At 40.0% G+C, this 15,802-nt stretch overlaps 2 long non-coding RNA genes across 6 annotated transcripts in view; one reads left to right on the top strand and one right to left on the bottom strand.

The window, feature by feature from the left end:
* Positions 1-15,802, top strand: part of LOC138062397 (uncharacterized) — a 49,475-nt gene that overhangs the window by 25,196 nt on the left and 8,477 nt on the right. The window contains exons 3-4 of one of the 3 annotated variants that reach the window (XR_011136445.1): positions 66-189; positions 4,293-4,696. This is a non-coding gene — a long non-coding RNA (uncharacterized lncRNA). Of the gene's footprint in view, positions 1-65; positions 190-4,292; positions 8,520-15,802 lie in introns of those variants that run through there. The other 2 variants (XR_011136446.1, XR_011136444.1) reach the window with 2 other exon arrangements.
* LOC138062399 (uncharacterized) overlaps positions 1-15,802 on the bottom strand; it is a 36,420-nt gene that overhangs the window by 13,452 nt on the left and 7,166 nt on the right. The gene's annotated exons all lie outside the window — the stretch shown is intronic.

Genomic DNA, 15,802 nt, shown 5'->3' with positions numbered 1-15,802 from the left:
AGCAAACCTGTGGAACACCTTGCCAAAGGAAGTTACTGACACCACAAATTTTTGTGATTTCGCAGGGAGACTGGACAAGTATTTGGACGTATTCATTGGGTTTACTGGACAGACAAAATGTGTCAGGTTCAAGAGATTCCTTGAGCTGAAAATAGTCATAGATCAGAGGAGCACTTCAGGAAGTACCAAGTATGTTGGTCCGTTTGTTCATTTATGACTACCGTTTTGTTTGTTTGTTTGTTTTTTACTTTTGCCATTTCATAATTTATTTAATGGAGAATTATACTGACAAGGGGAAGCACAAACTTACAAACTAGCTGACTTAGTTTAACCACAGTGTTAAGCAGAAAGTTTCACTGATTCTGCACTTTTTCCACAGTTTCCTGACTTGTTTCAAACCTAGTTCTGTTTTCCTCCTGGTGCCATCCTCTACACTCATCCATAACTAGACTCATGAAGAAATCACATTCTTGATCCACCATCTAACTAACAATGACTAACATCTAACCATCAATCACTGCTCCTTGTCTAGAAGCTTTTCTGAGCTTGGACAACTGCATTTTACTCACAGTGTCTTCTTAGCCCAGTGCCCCTAACCTCACAGTGCCTCCCTGCGTGGGAGTCCTGACTGGTCAAACCTAGGATTTAAACCACTAGGGCTGTTTGCATGCGCATCTTCATGACAAGGCCACAGTTTGCATCTTTTATTGTTTCAGAGTGCAAAAACTTGGCTGCCCAAAATTATTGGGTAAAGAAATTTCTTGAACATTCAGTAGCTTAACATAGACATCAAGGGGCCTCTTGGTGACACAAGTTAGTTACTGTGCTTTTACAGCAGAGTTTTTGACCAACATGCGCTCCCTGATTTCTCCCTGCACGGAGCAAGTCACCAAGAACAGAAACATTTTAGAGATTCTTGACGGAAGAGAGGTAGAGGTGACATACCAGGCCAGTGGATGGATACTTTTGCTGTGTAAAGAAGATTTCTAAAATTGGGCAAGAGCACAGAATAACATCAAATGGAGGATCTACTCAATGACAGACCTGAGTCAGTCCTGTCTTACCTTACCAACCAGCCCTGCTGGCAAAAAGAAATGCAAGTGTCACCTCACAGAGAAGAGGTTTGGAAGGGTGCACCACTGAATATAGAGTACTTGCTTTTAAGTAAGTATTAATTTGTGATGGCCAGCTTACTGGTGCCTCTTGAATCAACAAAGCAAGAAAAATGGAGGACACTTACTTATAACCAACTGATCTTCATGAAAACTGCAGTTGGTTATTGATAAAGAGCTAAAAGCATAAGTTTGTTCCTCTCGCTGATGATTAGATGTGTTCCTGGAAAAGGTCTTTGAGCTGATCTCTGGTAAATTTTAGTACTGGTAAACACCATCTACAGGAAAGGCCACAGAGTTCAAAAGCAAAGGTCCTGCTTGGTGCTAAAGAATATTCCTGTGACTGGTGTGTTAGGAGTTCTGCCACAACCAAGTCCCTGCCTCCCAGTTGCTAGCTGTGCAATGGGACCCAAGAGCTGGGTGGGCAGAATGGGGATGTGTCTGGGGCCATTTGAAGGGAAAGTTAAGGATTAAACAGTGAACAGGGAACAGCAAAATACCATCTGGCTTCCTCATGGAGAGAGCGGTTAGAGGGAGGGTATGAAAACTTCAGACTGCTGCAGAGGGTGGCCTGTCTCTGTAAGCAGACTGAAAATCCAACCGTGACCAGACAGGTAAAAGCATCTGACACCAGTTAAGTCCATACTGATCCCAAATGTAGATAAGCGTGTGAGCATCGGCTTGAACACAGTATCAGGTGGATGCAATGTGGATGTACTTTGGGCACCTTCTGCAGAGGGAGTAAGTGTGGTCTGAGCGCCTGCGGCAGCTCTGCAGTAAGGCAAGAAGTACAAGGTGCCAGGAAACACCGCAAACAAATGCTCACCAGTCTCTACCAGAATTTATAGACTTTTTTAGGGGACATAATATGAGCAAAGTCAGCCATATACTTCAGAGTCCTTCATCTGGCAAGCTTCAAACCCCTGCCAAAAGGGAAGGTGGCAACAGAGGTCCTCAAAAAGAAATGAAAAGAATTTGAACAATATATCTGCCTTAGCCCTGTTCTCAGAATTGAACAGATATACCTGAAACTTAAAATCTACAATCACAAAACTACTGTATGCCTAGAAAATACCAGCTGGAGACCCATGACTTCACAGAATTAGAAAGTCACAGTGGAAAGCTCCCAGCAGCCTTAATACACGGTATTGCTATTTTTTGCTTAAGTACATATTACTTGTACCTAGACAACACTGTCTTTCTGAACATAAACAATTCCCTTTTCCCAGCATAACTGCTGTTAGTATAAATGTAAAGGGTAGAGGGATGAGAAAAGCTTTCTTAGGAGCAGGCTTGCCATCAGAGGACTTGAACAGAAGCAGCAGGTGACAGATGATGGTCAAGATTGCCATCTAATGGTCAGAAATTAGAAAATAGAGACTAGGAACTGGTGGCATGACTGCAAGACAGTGATAAGGAAGGGTAATTTGGCAAAGGATTCACTTTGCAAGTGCAGGCTTGGCTCTGAGGTTTACTGACTCTACCTGTTCCTAACTGGAAATTCAACTTATGGGACTACCATATGGGAAATAGTAAAGATCATTTAGATTTTGCACTGTACTTTCTATTGAACCGTACAAATTATGGGAGTAGTCAACCAACATCTATTACATAGCTTCATATTCTTTGCTGCAGTAAATGTTACAAAACATATATAAATTTCCTTTAATACTTTTGCCTACTCTTTAGAAAGCAAACCAAGGAGAATGAAAGAAGTAAGACTTATTCTTGTTTCTAAGGGTGCTGCAGGCCGTGCTTTTTCATAGTTAAAAAGTATTAACTGTTCTCCATATAGAATCTTTTTTTCCTTTTCTGAGACCTTTTGAAGCTGTTTCACGACAGGGGGAACAGTTTTCACCTCTAGAGTGCAGTGTTTCCCTAAAAATATAATAATGATCAATAACGTAGTAAAGGTCACTCTCCCGTTCTATGCAAGAGCTGTTATTTATTAAAGACAGCATTTAAAAATTATTACATTCCATGAAATAAGATGTCCTTTATAATGATCTTGCTAATCAGGGAAATTATGCTGTAAGGCTCATATATGCATTGCTGGAACAATCTAATTACAGCGACACTTTCTTGACAGCATATCTATGTCTAAGAAAGTGCATAAGTACTACATTTAGCATGTGAATAGTCAGTGAGACTAATCGTATGCTTAAACCTAAGCAAATTATTAAGTTCTTTTGTAAGTCATGGTCATACCTAATATCTGAATTACTACCAGGCTTATTTCCTTAAAAAAAAAATCTATTCTTTGTTTAAAAAAAAAATCTTAATCATTTTGAAATAGATGCCTACTTCCTTGGAGGAGTTTCTTTTCAGTGTTTTATCTGGAACACTAGCAGTCTGCGGACACAGATTTCTCAGAACTGTTATGCTAAGTTTGCTCCTTTTTCTTTTTTTTAGCTGGAGGGAGAAAAAACACTAAAAATTTTGTTTTGAAAAGAAATATCACCTGTAAATAATGGCATCTGTTCTACAAACAAAGAACATGGTTCAAATATGCAGTCTAAAAACCTTGTGAGCGATTCTTCAGGCATAAGTAGTAGCAAAGGGAATGAGTAAATACAGTCAAGCAAATGGAAGAAAAACATAATTGGCCTCCACTATTGCCATGAATTTGACACCCACTTAACCTGCCATGATATAATTTGAGAAGAATTCTGCTCTCACCAGTTCTGTACTTTTGCCCCTTTGCAAATGCACGCGTGATTCTATCGCTTAAGAAAGTGAAACCTAAAGAACATAGCTACATTCACCATAAGGTCAACCACTTTATTTCTGGCAGTCCTCCAACCACAATAGAACAGGACTACATTTGCCCCTGGTGCATCAAGTGCAGGGCACATTTCCCCTAATTTTAACGAGTAGATTGAACTCCACTTACAGTCAGTGGTGAGAAATAGGTACTTGCATACAGGATTCTCTGACCTATTTCAGACATGGACCTTCGTCGTAGGGGCATTGACACTGGGAGGTGCATTTGTCCCTTTACGGCTATAAAGAGATCCTGGTCAACTCTCAGATTTAGATAACTGACTTTTTAGACGACAAGCCTAAAGAAAATAAATCCCAACCTTATCTTTAAATATTCTTATTCAGGAATGATTTGGCTTAGTATATATGACCACTAAATGGGAAAAAGGCCTTTTGCATGCTGTATTTCTCTTTCAGTTTCTTTCTCAAAACTGACAGGGAGCCATGAATGGCAGCTCAGACGCCATCACTCAGAACCTGACTGTGGCAAAGTCATGAAGAGCTGGTAAATGAACATGCGTTGAGTTCAGCAGAATGCTGTTGGCTGACATTATTCTGAACAGGTAATACAAGCAGAGAAAGTAAGGAGAATATAGACTTTTTTTGAGAAATGGAAAGAAATAGATGCATTTGTGCATGATATTTTCAAGTGTTTGTCACTAATAATTTTTAAGATCTTTATGCTTTCAAATCTAGTCTGATATTATTGTATTCTGGTATTATGAACTAGGAATCAAGTGAGAACAGTTATGCTGGAGACTGTATGAGCAGAGTGACAGATGTGCCAGAACTTTTCTGCAGGCAGGGGGAGAATCTGGCAGGTATGCAATTGAAAACAAAATGGGACAGCTGGCAATGTGTGAGAAGGCCTGAAGAAGAAAGGGGATGCAGGCAATTAGAAGTATTCACAAGAAAGGATAGATAAACTGTGTTTTATTTTATTTTCACTAAAACACACACACATACGTGAACATACACTCATACACTCATAAAACTGGATGGCCTGGTGATAGCTTATTATATTGAAACTTTTGGCTTTTGATAGCCTGAAGAAGGTACATTCTGACCTCTAAAATAAACTCAGGATTAACGTTTTCCTCATGGGACCACAAGACGTAAAGGAACTGCTTTTTGTAGGAGTAGGTATCCATGCAATAATCATAATTAAAATAATCAAAATTATCCTGCAACAATTGTACAAAGAAAGAATGAAGATAACAAAATGGTTTTTAAAAATAAGTTCTAAAGCTCAAAGTGTCTTACAATGCATCGCATAATCAAACAGCTGTGAGTGAACTGGGGTAAGATGAGGCACTCTGTGTCATGCCTGGGAATCACTTATTCTATTCACAATAAGAAATTTACTCTATAAAAATTAAACACTGGTTTCCATCATATCAATCTCTTTTGCTGCAGCAGGAAATTCCTGGATGACACCATGGGGCAAATGTGCTAATTTTAACTGTAACTTCAATCAGGATGTGAAGGATCCAACTTCAAGGATCTAAGCAGCAGGCTGTCTGTCTGAGAGAGCAATTTCTTCCTATAGCTTGGTAGAGAAAATACAGGAACATGTTCAGGTATTTGCCTTTGTATTCTGTGAGCACAGAGGGCTCAACTCTTTTGAAATGGAGTAACTCATTTCCTGTTTCTTTCCAACACCTCATTTTCTGCACTGTCGAAATCCCTCGTGAAATACATAGGAGAAGGCATATCATCCTGTGAGATGTTATAAGCATTAAAATAGGGATTAGGGAAGAAAACATGCAAGCAAATATCCATTGCTTCATCTGTCTTATTTATAATGCTCCTGTCATACTGGCATCTGTTAACAAGATCCTTCTCAGACTGCGTAGATTTCTGACCATTCTCTTACCCATATGAGCAGGTTAACGCTAAGTAAACAGGTTTATGTGCTGAAGGATTTCAGGACAATCTTGCTCAACAACAGCTGCTCCTGTGTTTATTCACTGTCCTGCGGTTATTTCATCACAGCAGCAACCTCTGACATTCCCCTGTAGGAGGCTCTGGTGCTTCTGCTGAGGAACAGAGCAACAATGCAAACTGCAAAGTCCTCCATCGCAAAAAGAGGGCTGAAATTTGGAAACACCTTTGGATGTCAGCAGTGCAGATTCTCCCTCTTAGTCGAGTGATCCCTGAAGCATGCTGTGGTTTGAATCTCCATAACAGAGGGAGAAGCCAATCCCCATGACCCAACTCAGAAAGCTATTTGTACCTAAAAGTCATTCTGGTTACATCAAACCGAAGAATTATCTTCTGTCGGGACTGAACAATGCTGGATTTCAGTGATGGCTTTGAAGGATATAAGCCTTCCAGCTGTGGCCAGCTGCCATGAGCAGGGTAAGGAGTAGGTATCTGTGGCTGTTGCTTTCATATATACGCACGGGCTCAGAGGAGGGAGGACAACAGAGAGAGATGTGTAGAGTATCACTGTGGCCCAAAATCTAATGACTTCAAACCAGCAGAAAAAGCTTTCTTTATTCCTGTCCTTCATGAAGATGAGCCACAGAAAATGAACACAAGATCTCATTCCACTTCCTGCGAGTGCTGCAATTTAAGTCTAGATTGCGCTCAGAGTTAAGATGTTACGGAAAAGTTTAAAAGTCTTAAAAGACAGAACAGAGTTTGCACTGAAAAGCTGCATGAAAATTCTTCCTATGAGCCCACAAAGAGGTAGCAGAGCTCTTCCCGGCTGTCAGTGCAGAAAGGTCTACTTTTCCTCCCTCTTTTTTTCACTCTAAGAGAATTATCGATACAATTATTCAATAGAAGTACCAATATTTGTGGAGTCACTAGCTCGCCTGAACATCCTTTCAGTAAAGGACCAGGTCTAAGGTATATATATTATATACCTTTCACCTAAGGGTTTTTCAATTAAGCTCTAATTTGTGGCTCTGTATTTCACAGGAAAGACTTCCATTAACATCAGTGTGGCTTAGTCCAGGGCCTGTGCAGGAAGAGGATGTTTGGAGTGGGGGATTAGTGTTAGCTCCGCTGATTTATCTGTGCAAATTTTACTCCTTTCTACTCCAACAATACTGCACAGCCTGTGACCCAGGCTTACACTCTGTGTTTCGTACTTCCTCCTGAGCAGCTGAAAACCACAACTATCAGAGGACAATATGATCCTGCCTCCCTAGCATGTTCAGAGATTTCTGCCTCCCTAGCATGATCAGTGATTTATCTGGAAAATGCAGGAATAGGCAAGAGTCCTATTATCTTTGTAGAACCTGATTCATCTGGGAGCCTCATCAGTCAGTCAATGGATCCCAGGTTCAATTATCAGACCTGCTTAATGTCTACTTTAAGGGGAATTAAGTACCCAAATATCTTTGAGAATCTGGGTCTAGGTGACTTAGTGGCTACTAATGGGGGGATTCATCTTGCCTAATGTTAGCAATTTAAAAGTTAAATGTCTACTGTCAGGTAGTCCCTTTATGCTCCCCTAAGCCAATAGGAGAGGGGTGGCAGGGTGAGGAAACTCCAGGAAGTGATTCATTCCCCTTATCCTAAACATCTATCCTTGGGTGGAATGAATCACTCTACAGATGCCTTTGTACTGATGACTGAAAGAGCTTGGACTACAGCTGCATACTGATTTTTGGCAGGGTGTCTCTCGCCCCCTGTGACCCCTTCAAAAGCAGCTTAGGCAATCAGGGAACGTCAGTGGGATGTACATTCCTGTCCGTAATTTCTGCAAATGAGACTAAGGTTTCCAAGCCACTTCCATTTTTTTAAAACTTTACCTCACCTCTTCAGCAGGAGAGATGCCAGACTTCCTCAGAAAGCTCAGTGAGTAGAAAAACAGAATCACAAAAGCACAGAGCTGGAAGGCATCAGCTAAACCAATGAGTTAACCAGCCCACTGAAACCAAGTATGTCCAGAGGACACCAGGCAGAGATGTTTGTCTAACCTATTATATAAAAAAAAGATACCTCGATGTCCTCAACTGATCTTTTTCACCTCCCTAACAACTTAGAAAATCTTTAACCTTTATCTAATTTACTCATCTATATACCTTGCTGTACTGCGAGTTGGGTTATTTTTCTGTCTTTTCTCTGGTAGGCAAGGAGAGTGGCTGATAATAACGGGAGGAAAGTAATGTTGTGTTTCACCCTGGCTTTCTCTTTTTTGACCTAGACAAATTCAGTTTATTCAATATGCCCACAAAGATTATACTTTCTGTGGTAATTCTTGCTACTCGCTGCTGAAACCCTCCCTTTTGGTATATCTTTCTTTACATGCTGTACCCATACACAGTAGTGCAACTGAAGTCTTTCTGATGTAGAATGGGTATAGGATATCATATCTTACATAAGGTAGTCATGCTAAAATTGTTCTCGGTGCCTTTTTGTCCTAGTATTACAGCATCGACTTTAGATTCATTTGCAATCCCCCGTAACCTTCTAATCCCTTTCTGCTGTACTGCTGTCACCTTGTCACATCCCAGTTTACATTCATGTTTCTTTTTCCTAATAGCATTTCACTGAGCTTCACTGTGGCAACCTCAGACTGTTTCCCCAGTTCTTCATAATCATTTGCAAATCTGATCCTCTTCTACACACTATTTCAGAGCCCTCCCATTTGACATGATCCGTGCATTAAAAAAAAAAAAAAAACAACTCTCAAAACACCTCTCAGCTTGGTAGAGAACCAACTGCTGATTCTTTCTCATGCTGGACACTTTTTCTATGGCTTTCTCACCTATTTCCTCAGTTTCCACATGGGAACGTCACAGTTCTCAAAGGCCCTAGTATTGTCAGAAAACTTTATATCTACTGCTTTTCCCTTGTCCAAAAAAGATATTGGATTGACTTGAATCTCAGCTGACAGTTTTTTGTCATCATATTATCTTCTAGGTATTTGATATTTTTCTGAGGTTAGGCTGTCAGGTCTATAGACTTGTATTTTTCTATATTCCACTGTTTAAAAATGGGTACTGTCTTTGACCTTTCCTGCTTTTCATAAACCTCCCTTGTTTTCTTTGCAGAACCCTCTATGCATAAAAGATTACTTTGATTTGCTCCATAAATATTTTAAGTCAAATTTCATCAGAATGAGTCAGCTTGAATACATTCATCTTGCCCATATTGTTTAACCTGATCTTCCCTTAGCTTGAACTTCAGCCCTTTCTTCATCTGTCTAAATTAATGTGATTAAGTCCTTGGCACAGTTCACCTTTTGGGAAGACTAAAACTGAAAGATGCCTCAGCCTTCTCTACCCCCTCTGCTATTCACTCTCTTTTCTTACTTAGCAATGGCCTGTGACATTCCTGTTACATGTCTTTCATAGAAAATATTAGGGGAACATGAGAGCCAAATTATGAAATATAAGACGAAAACATTTGCATCCTATTGTAGCTTTTTTCCTAATTAGTTGGTTTTTAGTATGCTTTATATTTAAAACAGCAATGTTAGTGGCTGACAGAAGAAAAAAAAAAGTATCTTTCATATATCAGAACAAACTAGCCTGGGCAGATGAGTGGAAAGAGCAAGAGTATATTCTCAAAACTGAGTTCATGCAAATCCCAAATAATGAGCCAGCTCATCTATTTTCATGGACTGCTTTATTCTACAGGTACCCAAAAGCATATGGTGTTTCCTCATTTAGCTTCAAATGTCTTTGAGGCCTAAGCTTTAGCCCTTCACATTTTCTCAGGAGTGCCTGTTCTATGAGTGTGGATACTTAATGCTCCATATTTAGGCAGATGGGTCTCAGCACTTCCACTAAATGAGCTGGAGGTAGGCAATAAGACCAATGACCTTCTGGGAAAAATCTTAAGACGTTCAGCAGTCATCTGAGAGTTAGGAGAGCCTGTGTTTGAGAGTCAGGCCCCTTCTTGTTCCATGTTCCAGCTCTTGCATTCATGTCTGTGCAGTGTTTCCATCCCACCAGAGGGGTGGTAGTGGTGTTGGGGGCTGCATGTGTCAGGTTTCAAATGCTCTCCTGAGAAGTTAGAAGAAGGGTTTAACCCCCGAGGGACTGAGTAGCCCCCTTTACGTGTAGGTCCCCTTGTCCCTGGAGACCACAGTGCAGAGAATGGGCACCAGTGTCTGCTCCTGCTCTGCTCCACAGATGGCTGGGGGAATGGCTTGCAGGGGATGGAGGTGCTCAGCATCCCCTGAGCACCAGCAGAAGAGCTGGGAGAATGGGACCACCTGTGAGAAATGCCTGCATTCCCTCTGCATCAAAAGAAGAAAATACCAATCCCAAGCAGATTGCATCTTCCCCTGCAGGCTTCCCGGGTCACTCATTGTGGTCTTCAGGAGAAGCTTGGCAGTGCATTAGGAAAGACTTGATTTTCCTCTGCTCTCAGGCCTGTGTACCTAAATGTTCAGTGAAGCATTGCCTATGTTGGTCATCTGAATTATGGTGGACTGGATTTCATCCATCTAATGCTGATGATGCATTTGCAAAATCTCAGAGGAGTACTGATATTAAGTAACTATGAGAGTGGTGTAATACATCATTTGAAAAGTGGTAGATTTATACAAACTATTTAAGCTGCTGAGAGAAAAATTATCCTAAATTCTCATTTATACCAAGTCATTTTACAGTGTCTCTTGAATTCTTGCCCAATAAGAAAAAAAAAGCTTGGGTCAAAAATTTATGTCAGAAAAGAATTAATCCATTCTCTCAGGAAGGATGATCAGTCTCACTTTATACTTCATTCTTCCCCCATTGCCAGCACCTCCTTTATCTTTCACTCCTTTCCTTTACACAGTAATTGAAAACATACAGTAGCTTTCTCTCCCAAATACAGTTTTGACTAGAAGTGCCAAAAGTTATCTCTGATTCCTCCCATCTTAGCTAATTTCAGACCCCCTCAGCACTCTTGATACTATGGTGGAAATAGGGGGATGGGCAAAAGATTGACCTATTTTGGAACCGAGCTACATGACAAAGGTGAATGCTAATGGAATACTGATTTAGATACTATCAGTAGCATATCTTTGTGTGTGCAAAGGAAATAATGGATGCTATTAAGGTTTTAAATTCAAGGTGAGTTACTATGAAAGGTGGGTGCAGATGGGCAACTATCCAGATTAATAAGCATAAATGACTTTTTATGCAGGCTGACTTTTCTTCTGATTTTTAACTGATTTCAAAACGGGCTTTGGATGACAAAAAAGATTCATACAGTCAATAGCTGAAATAAAAAGCAGTCCCATACGTGACTTCTTTGTCTGTGGCTATTTTCAGATATAAAAGGAAAAGGGCTAATCAAACTGCTGAGGTTCAAAAAATTGCCCAAAGCAGTTCATAATGGCATAGGATAGCTCATTTTGAGGAGTACATTCATCAATGCATTAATACAATTCATGTGCAGCTCCACATGGCCTTACCTCAGCAAAATTGTACCCCCTATAAATACTCACTTGTCCAGTCTATATTTCATGGTGTTATTTCTTCTTTCCATAGTGCTTTTTTCTTCATTAGTTGTCAATGTTGAAAGCACAATTTTATGGCAGGAAAAAAGCAAATGCAGCTGTATGCAAAGAGAGAGGAGAAGCTGGAACTGCTCCTCCACTTCAATCACCTTCAAAGTTGCTGAAATGACCCTCAGTGAAAGAGAGGAGAGGAGAGGAGAGGAGAGGAGAGGAGAGGAGAGGAGAGGAGAGGAGAGGAGAGGAGAGGAGAGGAGAGGAGAGGAGAGGAGAGGAGAGGAGAGGAGAGGAGAGGAGAGGAGAGGAGAGATTTTTGAAGTCTGACTTGTGCCAGATAGCCTGAAATAAGAAAGATCATTTGCTTCCTTTCTCCACCTAAGTCAGCAGCTCTACTGTCGCACTCAGAAAAGGTAAAGAATATACTGGAGTGTATGAGCAATACAAGAGAAAATAATCCTGATAACATTAGCAGGCCATGAAATGAATGGCCTAGTTTGTCCTCATCTAGGATAACTATCTCAGCATTCAATAGCAATACTATCACTTCGACTAGACAAATAAGTCCTGTGGGTGATGCCACAGTTGTGACTGAATTCTGGTCACTGTGCTTTGTTCCGTTCTCTGCCTAGCAAGTATGCAGAAAGAGAAGCAATCTTGAAAGTCATGAAAAAAGGTCCATCTGAAGGGAACCCGATAGGACTGGGAGAGGTTACTCTCAAAAGAGGATAAGAAAAGGGATGCTGGCAGAGATTTAAAAAAAGGAAACGAAAGACACATAGGGGAAAGAACAATTGGAGATACCTGCTTACCATTCATCCTCATGTAAGAAAAGAGGATCTCCAGTGACAGTTGGAAACAGCACATTCGCAGTTGCTAAAATGATTTTTTTTATGCAACTGAAAATAAGCTTTGGGACACATTGCCATAAGATATTGAAGAGAAGAACTTAAGAGGACTCACAAAAAAGATTGTGAAGATAATGTAGAGTTGTGTTAGTCTATTCTCTTGAAAGAATATAAAAACTTACCCTTCTTTCCAAAGGACAGTGGGGCTTCCAAATCAATAATGGATGTAAATGGCAACAGTGGTCTTTGTATGCATCCTTGCAACTCTCCCATGTAGATCACCTACTATACTCAAACCTGAATATTCATCTCCATCCTGTTTTTTCTGCTATTTTTGGTCTGCAGTAGCATTTTTGTTTCACTATGTCAGTTCTGAGTTTCCATAAGAGATTTTTCCCATAGGCTTTTTTAAACGTAAGGTAGTTACTGATTCCCTTTTATCCTCTACTCTATTAATTCTCTTATTCTAGTGTTAGGATTTTAATATTTTTCAGAAGCAATACTAACTCATCATAGTGTATTTTATGAGCATATTTTAAAACTCTGATTATAATTCAGCTAATAACCTCCTATAGAGTTTCAATTTAAAAAAAACCACTGTCTACCCATCAACCCACTTTCCCAGCAGTCGACTGTGATGAGACAACGTATATTTCTAACAGCTCTGTTTCTTCACAGCTTTTAGGGTGTCTTACAGTATTTTAAATGATCACTTTGTTGTAATAGTTTGCTTTTCAACTGCAGTACATTTTCAGTACCCCAACTCAGTGGCTGTCAGTCCGCAAGCCATGGATCAGTGGGGCTGAGGACAGCTCTGAAGAGGCTTGTGAAAAATGCTAAGTAAACTTAAATTAACTTAACAGGGGCTTTGTTTTCCCCTGGAAAACTTCTAGGATTTCACAGACGAAAAGAAAGTTAAAACACACTTTGTAATACTGATGCATATAAATATCCCTCTGGGGGAGGAATCTACATCTTGAAGCAGCTTCCCAGCTGCAGAGTAGCTGAGACAGTGAGGACTACTGTCCTGCACCTAATGTGTGCTTGTGTTCAGGTCTATGACCTTCTCTGCAATGTCTGGTTAGTTTGACAAGCATTTTGACAAACATTTTTACTGTAGCCACTACCAAGTGAGTGCTCCTCTCAGTAGGTTCCCTATCATTGGGTCCCTGATTCTTGCTAAGAACAGAAAACTGAAAAGCCTCAATATTTCCTCCTGACTGACTTCCTTCACGCTCCTTACTTTCCTCTCTGCCATGAAGAAAAAAATCTATAAATGGTAGAGTTTCATCTCTGGTTTTGTTTTTTATTAAAAAAATGGACAAAGTAAGTCCTCAAGATCTTTGTTTCACCTTCTAAATAAGTTATCTTATTTTCTAAGTATTGTATAAACAGTAGCTGTCAGCGAAGTCAGGAAATGTAAAGAAAATTACTCATGGAACACTTAACTGTGAAGTTGGAAGTCTGTTCATGGTACATGGTTAGGGGATGCTGAAGCAATTGTGCCCAATAATATGGGCTGAAGAGAGACATTTGACCAAATACTGACAAAATCTTTTGTTTCTTATTAAAGTTTTCTGTGGATTCATTCAGATAGCTAGCAGAATATCCTCCTGATAGTATTAATAATGTTAAGTTCTTATACTTTTGAAAATCTCATACCATCAGCTGAATTCTAGGAGAGGATATATAGTTTTAGTTTTCTTATATTAGGGAATTTTTAAAAAGGAGCGTACTATCTATTCATTAGCTGGATTCCCTCAATGCTCAGAGCCCTCCTCATGGCAGTGTGTTGGAGCTGCAAACACAGAACAGAATGATGGGTTTAGACTTACTGCAGGAATTTGGGCAGCCATTTTTCTCACCAACAAGTGATGAATGAAGTTCTTGCTAGGGCTCTGCCCAAGCATCAGCAAGAGAGAGTCTCTTGGGACCAACATGAAGCGTTTTCTCCCTCAACAAGAAAATGATCCCACATCTAAAGAGTCCTAGTCCCTTATTGCTTAGAAAAATTTGAGGTAAATCTGAGTTTTTTCAACTTTGTAGCAAAAAGGTGTAGAAAACTGAATTTGAATATAACTTTGTGCATGAACCAATATTGTGTTATATGCTTCAATTCAGTCTCATCTTTGAATATAGCTTTTGATAGAAAAGTGGCTCCAATAAAACTACTTGCTCCTGTGAATTTCCTCACTCAAAAGAACTGGAAGTTGCATAGATTTGATCCCCCCAAAAAATGTCCTCCAAGGAAATAGTACACTGTGCAGTTTCTACCTAAAAGATTAGGGAAAACAAAGCAAAAAGGAACTGCATTGAGAGCAGCTCCTCATAGCTAGTGATCTTCTGACCGAAAGAAACTATATTTGCTCTCTTTCAAAATTCTGAAAAAACCCAGAGCAGGAGGTCACGTTCAGATGCTGTTTTATTTTCTGAAAGTATCTCAATCGGATTCTGGCAAAATTAATATCAGTAGATTTGAAGGAACCCTGCTGTACATTACACATTTGCCCGATGGGGGAAACTTTGCAGCAGGGTGCACGCTCCTAGGACATGGATGGGAAGGTTGAGCAGATACAAGGCTGCTCCTCTGTTATGCAACCAGCAGCACATATTGTATCCACCAATGCTTAAAGGGATAGCATCCTATAGGTTCATGAATCTTTTCAGGAAATCCATTTGGGCTAAGGAGTCTGAATTTGTCCTGTGAAATAATTCTGAGTCAGTAATCCTTCCAAATAGGTATGATTCTAATTCTGCATTGCCTTGCATTGCCTTTGTATTCATTTTAGTGATGTGTAAACTGGACATACTACATTAACCATTACTGCATAGGTAGGATATTCTCCTGCAAGGTAAAAGCTGTTAGTCTGAGTCTCCCTCAGGCTGAGAAGCATAATTAAAGCCCTGGAGCTAATATGTTATTATATTATACGTGTGTGTGTGTGTGTGTGTGAGTGTGTCTATGTACTCACACGGACTATCGTCACCCCAGGCTCTGGCTATATTTTCAGAGAAAATGGTGGAAACAATCACATTTTTGAGGAGTTAGGCTTCCTAATGTGTTTAAGCATGCACTAAGGGATTCTCAAGGGATTTAGTTCCTTGATGAACTTAGTCGTGAGTGGGGCACTGGTTACTCAAAGGTGCTGTGAGTCATGTGTCCTATTTCAGGACATATACGTTGTGAGTATGTCTAAACCAGCAGAGTGATTACTTATACATTCTGTGTGTATTGCAGAGACAGTCATGAAATTTTTGATCTGGAACATGGCTCTCTGTAGCTATTTTATGGAGGCATGGCTTCATTTTAGACCTGAAGTCTTGACTATTTGAGCTACTATTGCAAGTATCCCAGACATCTAGTACTAAAAGTGTATGTCAATACAAGTCACAGCCCGCTGGTGGCAGCAGTTCGTTACTAGTGGACAAAACGCTGCTCAAATAGCACGGGCTCTCCCTACACAGATTTATGGGGAGAAGCACTGAACTTTCACGTCTAATTCAATCTAAACAGTTGCTAATCTTTCTCATTGCATAATACTGATTTTATCAAGACTGCAGCTGTGAAATAAAACTTAAATAATATGTGTAGGGCACTAATCAGCAGAAAATAAAGAGGTTATACATTTAAGACATTTAGGACATGTTCCATTTGGGAAGTTTGATATGAT

Source organism: Struthio camelus, chromosome 1 (assembly GCF_040807025.1).
Source record: "Struthio camelus isolate bStrCam1 chromosome 1, bStrCam1.hap1, whole genome shotgun sequence".
In the NCBI taxonomy this organism is placed as follows: domain Eukaryota; kingdom Metazoa; phylum Chordata; class Aves; order Struthioniformes; family Struthionidae; genus Struthio; species Struthio camelus.
This window is presented reverse-complemented; position numbering and strand designations above follow the sequence as displayed.